The sequence below is a fragment of the Mastigoproctus giganteus genome, chromosome 11, assembly GCF_048544385.1.
Source record: "Mastigoproctus giganteus isolate SK-2022 chromosome 11, ASM4854438v1, whole genome shotgun sequence".
Lineage (NCBI taxonomy): Eukaryota > Metazoa > Arthropoda > Arachnida > Uropygi > Thelyphonidae > Mastigoproctus > Mastigoproctus giganteus.
The window spans coordinates 131,761,689-131,779,330 of record NC_143585.1 but is presented as its reverse complement, the minus strand read 5'-3'; positions in this window follow the sequence as shown (position 1 = coordinate 131,779,330).

Here is a 17,642-nt window from a genome sequence, read left to right as displayed (position 1 = left end):
AACAACCACCGAATGGAAAAACAGAAAATCATGGAACACCTGAAAGAAACTTGGCAGAGGAGATGGCAAGAGACGACCAAGGGTGAAGTCACACGGAAATTTATACCCTACGTAGACAAGACCTATCCAAAAGCCCCCAAATGGTTCTACCCAGGACTGAACACCACCTTCCTCCTGACGGGCCATGGGCCCTTTAACGCAAAACTGAATTCATTCGGACTGACCGAGGACCCAACTTGCACCTGTGGCAATATGGAGACGTGGCAACATATCATGCACAAATGTGAATGCTATGAGGAACAAAGATCAGTACTCATCACCAGTATAAAATTTGTACCAAAAGACAATGAGCATCACCTCCTGGATTCGGAAGACGAGTACACCGCGTTCAGCCGCTACGCCCAGGACATCTTTAACAGAAGGAGAACAGAAATCGCTATCCGCAACAATATGGAAACATCTGAATAGAAGAACTCCATTGAAACTAACCAAGGAGGAGACTACAGCATGAACATACCGCATGACTACAACCGATCAGAAGAAATTACCAACAAAGATAACTCTCCATTCATGACCTGGTGCAAATGGCCAGGACTGATGCTCTCAACGAATATGACTACCTGAATTGACATCAAAGCAGTACTACAAACTGACCAGAGTCATCACTCCTCTTCCTGATCCCATAAGATGAACACGAGACAAGTGAGACTGAACCAAGACTGTGACCCACCTGAAGCAACACTGAACTGAACATCCAAAAACCATGACTGTGACTGCAGCTACGCTGTTGCCTCGCCTTTTGGCGATCTGGGTTGGACACCTAGTCTGGCCCACTTTCTCTCCATATCCTGGCGGTGGGAGGGGCCGGGACCGTCCCCTCCCCCGTCTCCCCCGTTTACTTCTCCTGGTGCGGCATGGGCATGCCACACTGATATCTGGGGTCGTCTACCCTATTGGCCTCATACTTCTGTCTTTCCCCTCCAGTCTTCAGTCTTTCCCCCACTCTCTCTCTCTATACTGATGTATAGAGAGAGAGGTGTACGCCCCACACGACAAAAACTTAAACTTCCAAATTATAACAGCCAAATCGTGCATCAATTCCGAAACTTAACCTCATTAGCGAACCACCCCCTAAAATCGCGTTATTATTATTATTTTTATTTATTATTACTATTTTTTTTTTTTTTTTTTTTAGGCCCTAGCCACTGAAATCTCAGGAAATTAGGTGGCAGGGCCTGCCAGAGTAAATAATTATGCTGGGTGTACCTGGTCTGCCTCCACGGGGCTGAGTGTGGGCAACGTTGGGCCCCAGCAGGGGTCTAGCGGCTAAATGGCCAGAGGAACAACGATACACAACACAATACTTCCAAATCCCATACACTTTTAAATCTCTGGCCTTAACAGTGATCTGTTACACCCACAAAGAAAACCACGCGGAGATGGGGGAAACCCCTGGTGCCGTTTGACACGAACACACTTTACACTTTACTTTACACTTTTGTCAGTGTAGTACCACAGAGTTGATACGTTGCTATGGGGTTGCTGTTTCCCATGTGTAGTACTTTACATTTGTCAATGTTAAACTTCATTTGCCACCTCTCAGCCCATCTGCTCAACCTTTCCAGATCCTGTTGCAGCAGCATAGTGTCAGTAGTGTCCTTGACAACCCTGCCAACCTTTGTATCGTCTGCAAACTTGGACATTAAGCTTGATATACCATCATCAATATCATTTATAAATACAGAAAACAATAATGGACCCAACACTGAGCCCTGAAAGTTGTTGAAAAAGCTAAACAGTTTCAGCTGCGATACCCAAGTCATATTTCAAGTGATATTCAGAGCGGAGTGCTTCTTAAAAGAATTTTTAATGTGAATTTCAAATTCGATACTGTGTTACCGAAGAAAATTTATGGTCAAATACTGAACTTAAGATTGGGCAATGTTTTCCCAAATTTCCTCGACACATTGCACATTTTTCTGTCATTGCCAGCAACAGTGGCCTCTAACGAGAAGAGTTTCAGTGTCTTAAAATGAATTAAATCATACTTTCAGTCCATAATGGTGCAAGAATGTTTGAATGGATTAGCAATTTTGAACATCAACAGTGACAAGGCAGTTGCTTGATTTTTCTGGTGTAATAGATGAATTTGCCCAAAGTAAAGCACGGAAAGCATTTCTGAATATGAAGACGTGATGACTATTTCTGATCTGAAATTCCAAATACAGAATAAACATGAATGTACTATTGTATTTACTGCTTCCTATTACTGTACTGTACTCTATTGTCTTATATACATTTTGAATAAAATTGCTTGCCATTACCTTTTTTATAAATCTTTCTAGTTATTTTATTCTGTTCTATTACTTGTTTTTTTTTTTTTTTTTTTTTTTTTGGTAGTTGTTGGCGCATAGGCTTCTGTGGCCATAATGCACCTCCCAAGGTTTTTGCAGTACTTTGATCCAAGCCCGAGGCGGGAATCGAACCTGCGACCTTTGGGTTGCCAGGCAGGCACTTTACCCACCCGGCTAGCCCGGTCGGCTTCTATTACTTGTAAGTACATCATATACACTACATACATGTATATACCCATACATAAATCATATGTATTTAGCAATGATTACAAAAATACTTAATGAGCATTTTTGAAATGGGGCCTACATTTCCCATCTGGCCTAGACCTATTACCAGCTTTGCACGGGCCTGCGTCTATGAGACAGAGAGTGGAGAGACTTTGTTACAGATGGGTCACTTAGATGATTTATAGAGCTTCTTAAAGTACCATTGTATAATTGACTTAATAGTGTGAATAGCGCCAGGTGGGAAGGAGCAGCAGTGCGTAGCACACGCTTCTTGATTAGACCAGGGTTCGAGCCAGTCACCACCAAATACGGAGGATGCGGAAAGGTCGGGGAATGACCACTGCATATTCCAGAGCAATATGGCCTTAGTTGCTAATGCTCCTAAAAACCAAATAACAAACAAGTGTGAATAGCAATAAAGCTTAATAGACTACTCGCCTATTAAGCTTTACTGCTATTCACACTATTAAGTCGATTATACAACGGTACATTAAGAAGCTCTATAAATCATCTAAGTGTCTAAATAAGCAGTTCAATCAAGGTGAGTACCGTCTATTAAGCTTTACTGCTATTCACACTATTATAAATGGGTCATTATAATTAACCTAACTGTCCTCCTTTGAATGGAATCTAGAAGCCTGAGAGAGGTTTTAGATGCACTGCCCAAGATGTGAGAACAATATTCCATGGTAGGGCAGACTTACAATTTGTACAGAGTGATCAGCTGTCTGGAAGAAAAGTAATGCCAAGAGCAAAAGAGAAAACCCAGTTTTTTTTGATGCAGAGGGAGTAATATTTGTGATGTGCTTGTGCCAAGACAGATGAAAGTCAGGATAATTTATAACAAAGATATATGATTTTGTTTAGAAATCTGAGTGTCATCAAAGATAAATACAGGAGCAGAAGAAAACGTTTTTGCGAGATATAAGACAGGGCTGAGTTTTAGAAGGATTGAAATCAATGAAGTTATCTTTGCCCCCACTGGAGAATTTCCTGCAGATAAGTATTTAGACAATTGGTAGTGGATATTCGAGAAGTTGAAGTTGTTTGTGTAAGGCAAGATTTCTCAAACCGGAAAGTGGAATGCAATGTGCTATCATTAGCAAAACAATGGGATTTCCAGTCAGTGGGAGGTCATTAAAAAAGAGAAAAGGAGTGGGAGAAAGAACTGAGCCATGGGGAACGTCTGTATTACGGGAGAAGTTAGAAAACAGAGTGCCATCTATTATCACCCACAGTGAACAGCCAGAGAGAAAGCTGGACTGGATACCAAACTACAAAAAGCAGTTGTCAAACCATAAGACAGAAGCTTATTTAGAAGACCTTCATACCAACATAGTCAAAATGCCTTGAAATGTCAAGAGCAACTGTTTGAGTTTCACCAAAATTTTCCTATTGAATTTGTCCATAGACGAGTAACCTATATCACCAGTGGATCGAAATTGACGGGATCGAAACTGGCGATCAATCAGTTGGAAGGTTTCTAGATAGTTTAAGAAGTTGGCAGTTGGCGCAATATAGCCTAAGTTGCTCTTGCGCCATTAAACCCCAAACAACAACAACAAGTTGGCAGTTAATAGATTTCTCCATTACTTCAGAAAGATTAGAAGTAAGTGCTATGGGACAATAATTGGATGGGAGCAATTTCCAAGCAGAAGGAAAAATGCTAGTGGAATAAGAAAGTGTAAAGAGGCAACACAGAACAGGAGTAAGCTCAGGAGCAAAGGTTTTGAGAACAAGTGGAGCGGAGAAATACCATCAGGACCTGGTGCTTTCTTGGCATGAAGACTGTTCAAAATTCTTCTGACATCCTTTTGATGGAAGACCACAAGAAGCACTAAATGGGCTGTAACAGGAATGGGAGGTGTTTTATTAAGATAATCAATCGTAGCATGTCAGCTTTATCTTTAACTGAGATAGAATCATCAGACTTTGATTCTATTTCCACCAGAGGTGGAAGAAGAGATGGGAAACAGTTTATAGCCAAGAGACCAGAATGCTCAACCACCATTTGAATAAGAAACAAGTTTTCTACTCTTAGCCTGTTTGAAATCTAGTTTGGACTGATTAATAACCACTTAACAATTGTTGCAAGCTTTGGTGTAGACAGAAAACAAACCTGGAGATTTGGATATAAGCCAATTTGCAATAAGCAACGTTCTTATCTTGAATGGCGTTAGTGCATTTATTGGAAAACCAGGCTTTATGTTTTCCAATAAAAGACAAGAAAATAAAGAACAAGATTTTAAAGTGGAGTGTGGAATAAAGAACTGATCCCTAGAAGAATAATTTCACTGACATGATCTGAGCAAATATGGACATCTGAAGATCAAAACAGTAATCCAACCAAGGAAAAGAATAACAGAAATCGCGCAAAATCATCCCATTTTGCATTCTTGTGATGAGAAAGGGAGAGAAATTGGAGAAGACATCATCACAAAGTTGTGAACTGAGGTACCTAGAGGACTACACACCTCGCCTGTGTACTTGGAAGGGTTGTTTGTGAGAAAAATTTTTTTGGCTGATACTGCATAAGCTTGCTTTCTTGCATCATATGCCTCTACTAATGCTAATGCTAAAAAAGATCAAGAATGTTGGCTGTGTGATTAGGATTGCTTGTTATCCCTGCAGATAAATGAACAATCTGTGCAAGGTCGTTACTAACTGGAAAAACCTCAGCATCTCGACCTGGGTATGTGTGACCAGAAAATAAAAGCCATCTGGAGTGGTGAACATTAAATTCATCAAGGAAAATTACTTACTTTTAGAAAAGTTGGGCTGAAAAAGGCAAGTTTGAAAGAGAAGTCAAAGAGCTTCAAGTGACTGATTAGTGGAGTTGGGAAAATGATAGAGGCAAGAAATGAATTTGACAGAATGGGATAGAGAGATTTTAAGTCAGAGAAGTTCAAAAAGAGGAGATTGCAAATTACTAAGTCTCTGACAGGGAATATTAGAGCAGACATATGTACAAGTACCACCTTTGAAGCAAAAGGAATTGTACAGTGAATAATTGGGACAACTGAGATGAGCCATGGGTGAATCAACCAATAATTGTGATTTTGTCAGAAAAAGTAAATGGTGGTGCTTGGCAGACTATAAGTGGAAATGGACACCACTGAGATTGGAACTGAGACAACATATGTTTGCAAAATGAAGAAGGAAGTGTTTGGGAATTTTATATCTTTTCACAGATATGTTTCTTCTATTAGTCTGACTATTCATGATGTATTCACTAGTAAGGAAAGGTGGGGAGAACATGTTGTATCAAGTAACAAAATTTTTGGATATTACATACACATGGCAAGAATACCCAGCTTCTTAACATAACGTGGCCTCCACAATGCCACCACATACATACCACTTGGGACTCCCTCCAGTCACTATGTGGCAGAGTAGAGGCAGCATGATTATACACTATCTGATCCAGAAGATTAATACTCAAGATTTCTAAGAGGTACAAGCTAAAGGTTATAATGATTTATGCACCAACATCGAGCCATGATGATGAAAAGATTGAAGAAATGTACACCGAAATTGAGTCTTTTAGATAAGCAGAAAACCCACTACACTATTATTAAGGGGGACTTCAATGCTAAGGTTGGAAAAAGACAAAACAGCACAGAAAGGGGAATTATAGGAAATTTTGGAATTGGTGAAAGAAATGAAAGAGGCGAAAGACTTGTGGAATTTGCAGAATCTCAAGGATTGTCAGTAATGAACACTTTTTTCAAGAAAAGGGCAAACAGAAAGTGGACATGGAAGAGTCTAAATGGATTAACAACTAATGAAATCAACTTCATCCTCAAGAACAGAAGATATATCTGAATGATGTTACTGTCCTGAATAAGGTAAATGTTGGAAGTAATCACACAATGGTAAGATGTACACTTGATATAGATGTAGGAAAGAAAAGGAAAAAAATTGACTTGAGTAAATAATACAAAGGTAGTAGTAGTGGCATGTGATGCAAGAAAGCAAGTGTATGAGCTTATGCAGCATTAGCCAAAAAAAACAAAAAAAAAAAAAAAACACCATTCCCTCCAAATGCCTGTCCAATTCCTCCTTAAATTTATTCAACCTATCAACTTCCACAACGACGGATGGAAGTTTGTTCCAGCAATTAACCACCCGCTGGCTAAAGGCAAATTTCCGCACATCAATTCTACATCTGTCTTTTCTTAATTTAAATTTATGACCCCTTAGGTTCGTAATCTGAACAAGTGGAAGGATCCCATCAGAATTCAGCGTGCTCAACCCATTCAAGGCCTTATACACCTCAATCAGATCACCGCGCAGGTGCCTAGTCTCCAGCCACTGCAATTTGCAGAACTTAAGCCTCTCTTGGTAAGAGGATCCCTTCATTCCCCTCACCAATCTTGTTGCCCTTCTCTGTACATGCTCAAGTAAACCTACACCCTTCCTAAAATGAGGGTAGAATCACCTCCTTAGAATGCAGGTCTTTGAGATAACAGAAGAGGAGAAAAAGCAGTATGTACTGGAACGTAAGAATAGTTTGAGCTTCTGCAGACTGCTCAGGACCAAGATATCGATGAGGAATATTACAACTTTCTGAAAGTGATAAAGCCCAAGAAACCTATAGGGAAAAAGAAATCCAAAAATTAGTCAAGAAACACTTGTTATGATGAACCGAAGGCGACAAATGAAGAGCAAGTTAAACACTGACAAGGAGAAAATTGAGTATACTGAGTTATGTAAAGCCATTAGAAAGAGATTCAAGAGAGGGCATTCCACACAAGAAAATTAGAACAAGCATTAAGGGAAAACAAAAGGATTTAAATCAGCAGCCATGAACAGTAATACAGAAAGACAAATGATACTGAAACTGAAGAATAGCGATGGTGTACTTATAAATAGCAGAGAAGGCATGATTCAAATAGTAGAAGACTACTATAGAGAATTATACAAGGGGCGAGGGAATGATGCCAGCAGTGGGGAAGATGGATTGCAAATTAGCAACATATACGACATACCCGATATTCTTCCTGATGAGGTAGAACATGTATTGAAGAAAATGAAGAATCAGAAAGCCCCGGGAGAAGATGAAGTTACTGTAGCGTTGTTAAAATTGGGAGGAAGAGACAAAACACAAAAACTGGCAGGGCGCTTCACAAAGTGCATTAGAAAAGGTGAGACACCTAAGCAGTGGAATAATGCAATCATAGTTTTGCTGCCTAAGAAAGGAGATAAATCAGAAATTGGAAATTATAGACCAATTAGCTTGTTATCCCACATCTACAAGTTGTTCACAAGGGTCATTACTAACAGATTAGAAAGAATACTTGATGAGAATCAACCGAAAGAGCAAGCTGGCTTTAGGACAGGATCACCTTCACATAATATCATAGCTAATGGAGAAAGCAAATGAATATAAAACACCATTATGCCTGGCATTTGTGGATTATGAAAAGGCATTTTGACTCCATACAGCATAAGGCAATGTTTCAGGCACTGGAAAGACAAGGCATAGATACCCCATATATTATGATTTTGAAGAAAATATATGAGAACGCTACCTCCTGTATTAGACTAGACAAAGACAGTAGCAAATTTAAAATCGAGAAAGGAGTTCAACAAGGAGACACTATCTCCGAAGCTGTTTACTGCTGCCCTTGAGGAAGCTTTCAGAAGATTAGACTGGTCGCAGAAAGGAGTCAATGTGAATGGAGAGTACCTAAACCATTTACGATTTGCAGATGACATTATGGTCATAAGCCATGATCCCAAAGAATTAGAGAAAAATCTTAATCAGTTATGCACAGTTAGTAAGGATTTTGGACTAAAGATGAATATGGCTAAAACAAAAGTAATGATATGCCACAGAAAGGGATATAATGAGTCTGAAAGTTACATGTTCTCTTCTTTCTTTCTTTTTCTTTCCCTTTTACTCCTTCCTTTTTCTTTTTACCGTCCACAATCCACACCCGGTTGATGTTAGCACATGCATAAGGCTTTGCCTCTGTATAACATAATGACTTGATGTTGCGTATCTTGTTCAAGTTGATAAAGAGGCAAGCTGTCTCGAAAGCTATTCGATGTATTTATTTTTACCGCTTTTATTTTCTCAGTGTATTTCTTTATTGATTTTAGTATATTTTTAAGTTTTTGTATAATTATTGGTTTTTGTGTATTTTAATTATTTTAATAAACTCTACTGTATTTTATTTTAAATATTTCATCAATTGATGCAATATTTATTTTAACAAGAGGAGCAGTAGCATAGCAGTTCAACTTCACAAAAATAACTCTAGTCCAACTAACATTCAATTTCCATCACTTTTTGCTTATTAAAAAAAAAAATTACTGCTGTTTTTCTTTAAATATGAAGTACATTTTAAAAGCAGTATCAAATGAGAATTAATCTGAAGTACAAATAGCACTAACTAAACCACAGAACTGTTATAAAATAAATTGTTTACTAATGGCTACAGTTTACTATAAGTAACTAATAAGTCCCACACAATAACCGACACCTCTCATCTGGTGATATTGTTCAGGACACAAATTTAGCATGCAATGTTGGGTATACAGAAACTGAAAAAGAATCCAATGAAGAGACAGAAGATGAATTGTTAAAATAAAGTGTAATTCTCCAACCTGATCACTGTGCATTACAGCTTATAATGTTTGACATGAAAATATAAGAAAAGGAACCAAATTTGAGAACTTAGTATGTATCCCTTCACTTTTTACATAAAACATATACTTTTAGTAAATAATACAGGGATTACCTTGATCTCTTTATAGGAAGGCTTATCCAACTCTTCTAGTCATCACGTAAATTAATTAAATTACAATAAAATGAATAGACTACATTTTAATGTGTTTCATATCGATAGCTACGACACCGACTTAATAACCCAGAATCACCGTTGAGGTCCCAACCCAACTCCAAAACTTTCAACCGTGACGCAACCATCAGTATAGGAAAACCTTATGTCAAATTTACTCATAGTAGAAAGAACAAATAAATAAGAAATACATGAAGACAGATTTCTTCTTTAAGTTTGACGGAAACTTTTTGATACTTTGTGTTCACAAGACGTAATGAAACTAAAAAAAATGTGCCGATGTGTAGGTATTTTAAAAGAAATTTAGTCCTCATCATGCATGTGTTTATAGACCAATCATCTGATATTAAAAAAGGTCTGCAAATAGTGATTGAGTTTTTGCAGAGTTTCATTTCAAGTGTTTCAGCAATAAGTAATTTACTATAATTGTGCTGAATATTAATTATTTTGGCTTCATTAAAAAGAAAGGAATGTGCCTCATTCACAGCATGAAATGCCAACTCTGAAGCTTTTGCTCTTGACATGCATACAGAAGCCTCATGTTGTTTAATGCGAAAATCCAACTTAAGCCGAGTCGCAGTCTTTACACGAAATGCTATAGACAAGATCATGTGTTTGTTGAAAGGAAGAATTGGAGGAACCCTTCTTTAATAATGTATGTAATTTATTGGTCGGTCTAGCTATTACTTTCATGTAATAGCTTACATGTAAGGTTTCATGTAAAACCCTTACATAAATCATTTAATTTGTTATACCAGTTTTCTACATATGGAACTATAATAAAGTACTTTTTATCAATATTTGTTTTTGGATTGTTATTAGTTGTCTTTTCTTGGGCAAACAGTTTAACTTTATTAATAGAGGTAATTGGATAACTTCTATTTAGGAATATTCTTGTTGGTTCCTCAATCTCCAACTGTAACCCTCTTTGTGTGGTGGAATATTTGAAAGCATTTAAAAACTGGTTAAGCATGACTGATTTTTTGTATGTGTATGGGTGGTAGCTATTGTAGTGTAATAACATGCCCCTATAAATTACATACATTATTAAAGAAAGGTTCCTCAGATTCTTCCTCTCAACAAATGCATGATCTTGTCTATAGCATTTCGTGTAAAGACTGCGACTCAGTTTACATTGGATCTACTCAGGGGTGTTGGATTTTCGCGTTAAACAACTTGAGGCTTCTGTATGCACGTCAAGAGCAAATGCCCCAGAGTTGGCATTCCATGCTGTGAATTAGGCACATTCCTTTCTTTTTAATGAAGCCAAAATAATTAATATTCAGCACAATTATAGTAAATTATTTATTGCTGAAACACTTGAAATGAAACTCTGTAAAAACTCAATCAATATTTGCAGACTTTTTTAATATCAGATGACTGGTCCTATAAATGCATGCGTGATGAGGACTAAATTTCTTTTAAAAGACCTATGCATTGGCACATTTTTTAGTTTCGTTCCATCCTGTGAACACGAAGTATCGAAAAGTTTCCATCAAACTTGAGGAAGAAATCTGTCTTCATGTATTTCTTATTTATTTGTTCTTTCTACTATGAGTAAATCCGATACTGATAGTTGCATCACGGTTGATAGTTTTGGAGTTGGGTTGGGGCCTCAACGGTGATTCCGAGTTATTAAGTCGGTGTCGTACTATCGATATGGAACACATTAAAATGTAGTCTATTAATTTTATTGTAATTTAATTAATTTACGTGATGACTAGGAGAGTTAGATAAGCCTTCCTATAAAGAGATCAAGGTAATCCCTGTATTATTTACTAAAAGTAACACAGAATATAAGAGATATTGAGCAGATAATAGCTCTTATTATACTATAAAACATATACACATAATAACAAAATACTAATAAGTAAAGTTAATTGATAATTATATAATGTATACTCAAATATATACAGTGCAATCATAGTTATTTGAAATGATTAATATAAAGGAGTATTTGAGTTACTGAAATGTTTGGATTATTGGGATTGTAACAGGAAAAACATTGTATACACTTAAATTATCAATTTTTGTATGTACTGTATTATTCAAATCACATTATAGTCCACTAGCTGCATTAGAGGTGTGCAGTTAGGAAGAAGCATTTCTACAATGTTGCCATCATCATTCTGTAATTCATCCACCTGGATGACCAAGAGCAATGTCAAATATTTTCAGAGCTTTATTCAAGACTTTGAAAGAGTCATTTTCTGCATGGGCATTATCCATGAAGATCAATCAATCAGTCAATTTATTACCATGAAAATACACAATGCCCACCCTGATACATACAGCCAATCCAGTGACAAGAGGGGCTTATATAAAATATAAAAAAAACAGAGAATAAATTCGATATACAGAATACAACAAATAGCAATCATTAAGAACAAAAAAAAAAAAAAAAAAAGAACCATACACACAAAATAACCCATCACCACCAAATATGGAGGATGCAGAAAGGTCAGGGAATGACCACCGCATATTCCCGGAGCAATATGGCCTTAGTTGCTAATGCTCCTAAAAACCAAAATAACAACAACAACAACACAAAATAAGATAACAATAATAACAAAATTTATACATCAATTTACAAAAAGCCTGAATAACAAGAAAAGGGAAATTAGCCCTCTTCTGGAAACAAAGTTAAAAATCAAAAATTAAACAAAACTAAGCCTTAAATTAAGATTTTCTTTGTAGAATAAATTGGCATATTGGGTTAGAAATTTTAGACTTAACAAGCTAGGTGGCATCAATATCAAGAGTATTTATGTCTTTAAGAAGGTAAAAGGTACATGGTTGATTGTCCATTTTATGTTGCATAGGGGGGTTGAGTGTTGGCTTGAGTTTGTAGGATAGGTCAACCAATGACAATCCACAAATCAGGCCAGTTGAATATGGAATCAAAAATTTTGCAGAATAAGACTAAATTATTTTTAATTATGCATTTATGGGCTATATTTAAGGCATTTGGCCATAAAGGATGTGGATTCTTGATTTTGAAAGATCTGGCAGAGGAACCAACATACAAGTGCAGTACAAGTTTGAAATTGGAGTTGAAGACTGGATAAAATTAAGGAAGCATAAAGTATATTGGGTTTTATGAATTTACCAAATATTTAATAATGACATTAGCAGAATAACCATGTTGAATATGTTGCTTTAAAACTCCGGTGGTTTTGGTAAATTTGCAAGATGGCTGCAAAATTCTAAATTTTTCACTGAGAAAAATTTAGAATTTTGTATTATAGATAACCCCAATGTCTTTATGTGAGTTAACCAAGCAGATGTCCACATAGTCCAGGGAGACTTCAACTAGAAAGTGGACAATTTTAAAGCAATTTGTATATGCTTTGATTTTGAAGGGTTAATTAACAGGTTAAACATTTTTGGGTACTTTGATAACTTATTTAAAATGGTACAAATAAATCATTTTGAGAAAATGATGAAGGCAAGGAGTCAAACAGTAAAAAATTTTGATGTCACCTGGGTTAAGGTCAAACATTTTTTTGAATTTGAAGAAAAGGTCGAAGATCACCAAAAAAGAGCATGACTGAAAGAAAACCACCCTTCAGAAGGCCAGCTAAAACTACTAAAGATCTCACTGTACCCTAAGAGAACACTAAGGTCTTATAGTAAAGGTAGTTCTCAAGAAAAGATATAGGACCACCTGAAATTAAGTAGAAAGGTCTAAGAACTAATCATCATTACTTCTTAGGCAGACATCATCAAACACTGAAGTGATATCCAGGTAAATGTCTACTTATTGTTTGTCATTTAACATGTTCACTGCTGGTCGACACATTTTCTTGTTGTGATTTTTAATCCACATGGATGAAAAACCCCATGACTTTAAGAACCATTTTCTTCTGTTCTGCCAGAAGAAAAACTGATTGTGTTGGTCAAGCAACCTTTGCCAGTGGCTGACTAATTCAGCCAAGAAGAAAGTATAAAAATGTCTCTGCCCTACCCAATGAAGTTTGACTCAATCCCATGATTTCTGAATTTGGTTCATTTAGGTCATAAGCCGAGCCAGCATCAAATGTGTAACGGCATTCAAAATTAAAATGTTTGTGGTGTGACCTACCAGGAATACCATAATGTGTACAATCAGACTGGCAAGAAAAAAGTATTTAGAAAGGATAGGTATAATGCATCATTCAAGTACTTTAAAAATATTGGTAATGAAATAGAGATTAAGCAAATGTCTTACTGGTTTTTGGGTTGCAAAATTTTGGAAGAGAAAAAAAATGTTTATAGCTTGCCTTAATTTGGCTTAACATTGCTTTAATTTGGCCATTTCTTCTCACTTTTTCCCAGGAATCGGGAGTAAAAGTGAGAAGAAATGGCCAAATTAAAGCAATGTGTAAAAAAATCAATAATGTGGACACAGGATATTCTTGAGTAACAAAAAAAGGAAATATTATCAATCCAGCTGTATTTTTGAGGGAACATAACTTTTTTAAACTACAGGCATACCTCGGTTAACGTTACCTCTGATAACGAAGCTTCGATATAACGAAGTCCGCAATTTCAAGCCCCATTTAACATAAAAAAAAATATTCCAGTTTAATCACCTGAAATCTAAACAAACTGAAGAAATTACGGAAACCTTTGGGGCTTCTCGTGGTTGGTTCGAGAAATTTAAAAAACGGGCCAGGATTCATAGTGTAAAATTAACAGGAGAAACTGCAAATAAGTTTCCAGAAAAACTAAAGAAAATAACTGAACGTGAAAATTTTCCACCAAATTCGGTGTTCAGTGTTGACGAAAACGGTTTGTTCTGGAAACGGCTACCAACAAAAAGCTTTATTTCTATTGAAGAAAAATCAGCTGCTTTGTTCAAAGCAGCCAAAGACCGTTTAACGTTACTCTTTTGGATCAAATGCCTCTGGCGATTATAAATTAAAATTGTTATTAGTTTACCATTCAGAAAATCCGAGGGCGTTAAAAGGTAACATAAAAATGAATTTACCTGTAATATGGAAAGCAAATAGAAAAGCTTGGGTTACCAAGAGTTATTTACTGATTGGTTTGTTAACCACTTTTGTCCTGAAGTAAAACGGTATTGTCAAAAAAACAACTTTGAAGAAAAAGCTCTTTTGTTGTTAGACAATGCTCCGGGACATCCTACTGATCTTCACACGTTGGACACATGCATTCCTGTCAAAGTTGTGTTTCTTCCAGCAAACACAACTTCCCTGATTCAGCCATTGGATCAGGGAGTAATAGCATCATTTAAAGCTTATTATCTGCGTCGAACATTAAGCAATTTAACTGAACTAGAGGATAAAGAGGAAATGACAGTTAAAACTTTTTTGGAAAAACTACACCATTAAAAACGCAATTGAAAACATTGATAGTTATTGGAAAGAAGTCACTAAGAAATGCTTACATGGAGTTTAGCGCAAAATATGTCCAGAAGTTGTACTAGAAGAAGAAAATAACATCCAAGAAATTAGAAATGAAGTTATCCAGATGGCTCAATCAATAGGTTTCGAAAATGTCGATGAAGAGGATGTTAGAAATTTATTGAATGCAGAAGATGATGGTTTTTCAGTGGAAGATTTAGAAAATCTTGTTAGCAACGAAGACAAAGATAATGAAGACGAAGTTAAAGAAGTTCCTGCCGAAAAAGTGTTAACAACCAAAGATTTAAAAAGGTGCTTAAATGACATTGAAAACGTTTTAAATTTTTTTAGTGAAAATGATCCTGATTTAGGAAGAAGTTTTATTGTTAAGCGATCAGTGTTAAAAGCAATAACTCCGTATAGGCAATTGTTAAATGAAAAAAAAAAAAAAAAAAAAAAAGGATAAGCAATCAACTTTAGACTCATATTTTAAAATGAGATTTCACTTTGTATGTAAGTTGACTGTTTATTTAATAAAACTTTTCTTTGTTCGAAAAAAAATCTTTTCATTTTCTTTAAGTGGGAACGTATCCCTATTCTGGCCATAGTATTTTTACCTCTGAAAACGAAGTTTCGCTTAACGAAGTAATTTTGTGGAACGCATCCTATTCGTTATTCGAGGTATGCCTGTAATTCCTTAGACATGTGAACTGAGTTTAGTAGGCTAGTAGGAAGGATACTGTTATCAAAATTCCACAGGAATGAAAGGTCTTGGTTAATGCTGCCTAAGTTTGCAGCAGTTTTTGATGTCAGAGTTTGGTAGTAACAAGAGTTCAGGTTTGTAATAGATTCTTGAGTTACTGTTGATTTTGTAGTTGATAAAGTGTGTGATGGTCAGTCCTTTGTAGTTTGTTAAATTCTGTCTTTGCTTGTGAGAAGGATAAATAGTCTGTGTCAGCCAATGATTTCTTATATACGCTATACAATTTCTGTTTATTTTTAAAAGCTAAGGAAAGCTGGGGCCACCACACCTTAGAAATGGAGGAGTCAGGTGAAAGGTTAAATGCTGAAACCTTAATAGTTGATGGAAGCCATGTAGTGAAAAAAAAATATATATGTTATTTCAGTTGGACAGAAGGATGTCCCCACAAGGGCATCCTCCTGTCCAAATTTTGAGTTCTACATCTTCGGTTCAGAAATTTTATGTTAAAGAATCTACTTTTAATTTTTATTTTATCATTACTTTTGCACTGAATACAGAAAAAAAACAGAGAGAGATTTAGTAATGGGATCACGATCAGAATTAAAGGAGACAGATCCAGGTAAATCACAGACATCAATGGCATCAGTAAAAATCTGATTAATATGCAATTCTTTCTGGTCATGAAGAAATAATGGGCTTAAGATCAGCAGTTTCGAACTGGCTTTTAACATATTCATATATAAGATAGTTAGCTGTAGACTCGGGCAAGTTGAAATTGCCACATGTGGTAATTCCATTTTTTTTACATATTTTAGCAAAAGACCATGATGAAATGGAAATCTGTGATATAAATTCAGCACACACACTTCAATTGTTGGATTTGGAAGATTATTATTATTATTATTAGCCATATGGTGCATGGAAGCCTGAGACTTATGCGGCACCAGCCAAAAAAAATTTCAGCGTTAGCCTGAGAGAGAGAGAGAAGTAGAAGGGAATCACCAAGAAAGCAAGAAAGAGAAGAATGACGATATACAGCTCAGAACCCTGGATTTGCCAAGCCCATACTCACCAGATGTGAGGCCCTGGGAAAAAATATACGCATCTCTGATGCATATATTCAATATCAATGAAGTTGGGGATAAAACTTGATCCTAATGTGTAGAAGCTAAGTAAAGAACATTTATTTTCAAGAATTATTTCAAATTTCTTTTTAAAAAAATTGCACTTCCTCTGCTTTTTTTAATGAAGTCTTGAACTGGATGCAGATTTGTATTCAGCTAAAGCTGGGAACCAGGAGTTCATTCTGTTCAGCGGGTCCTTGATTCTATTAGAATCAGCACATCTAGTCTGAGAAAATGTGATGGTTTCAAGACTCTCAAGTTTGTTTCTAGTACTTCTAACATTTTGATGAAGCATGCTGACCTTAATTAGACGGTTAAGGAGGAATAGGCAAAGCCAAAATCTGGATGGATACAGTGCATCAGAATGTGTTGATAGATAACATCTTTGCTGATCTGAGGGGGGGGGGAGGTTCCATGAGCTGGAAGCTTTCAAATTCCTGTAGCTTGTGTTCCATGATATTCTTAGTGGAATCGGAAATGAAACAGCTTTGTCAGAAAATGCTGAATCAACATCATTAGTGTACTGAGGATTTCAACTTAAGCAGCAAATTTGTCTAATGAGTTACACTGTGCAATGATGTTTTCTTTTACTGGCTTTACAACCACAAAGTCACTTGAATAATTAATAGTCTAATTCAATGTGGAGCTGAATTAGACTATTAAATGTGGTGTGCTGAAGTCAGGAATTTGATTTTAGCTGCAAATGGCATTCTTTGCTGCACATAATTAGCAACATCTCTGAACAAGTGAAATCACTGCACCCGTTATAATCAGCACAGTTCAACTGGTCAAGGTAAACTTGGGGGCAAGCAATCCAAACAGTGCTAAAGTGCATGTTTAGAGCCAAGTTAGCAGACATATTCACATGAGAAGGCAAGTGACACAATAAATCAAGAGCATCCCAAGACAAAACTTTGGCATGATATACAGCAAGTTAAGATTAAATCACATACAGTTAAAATTAGGAACAAAAAGCAAAACTTAAATGAGAAAAATAATACCAACTACTTACACTGTATATGATAATAAGATCATTTATTATTCAGAAATATGTTATGCAATTATTGAATGATAAA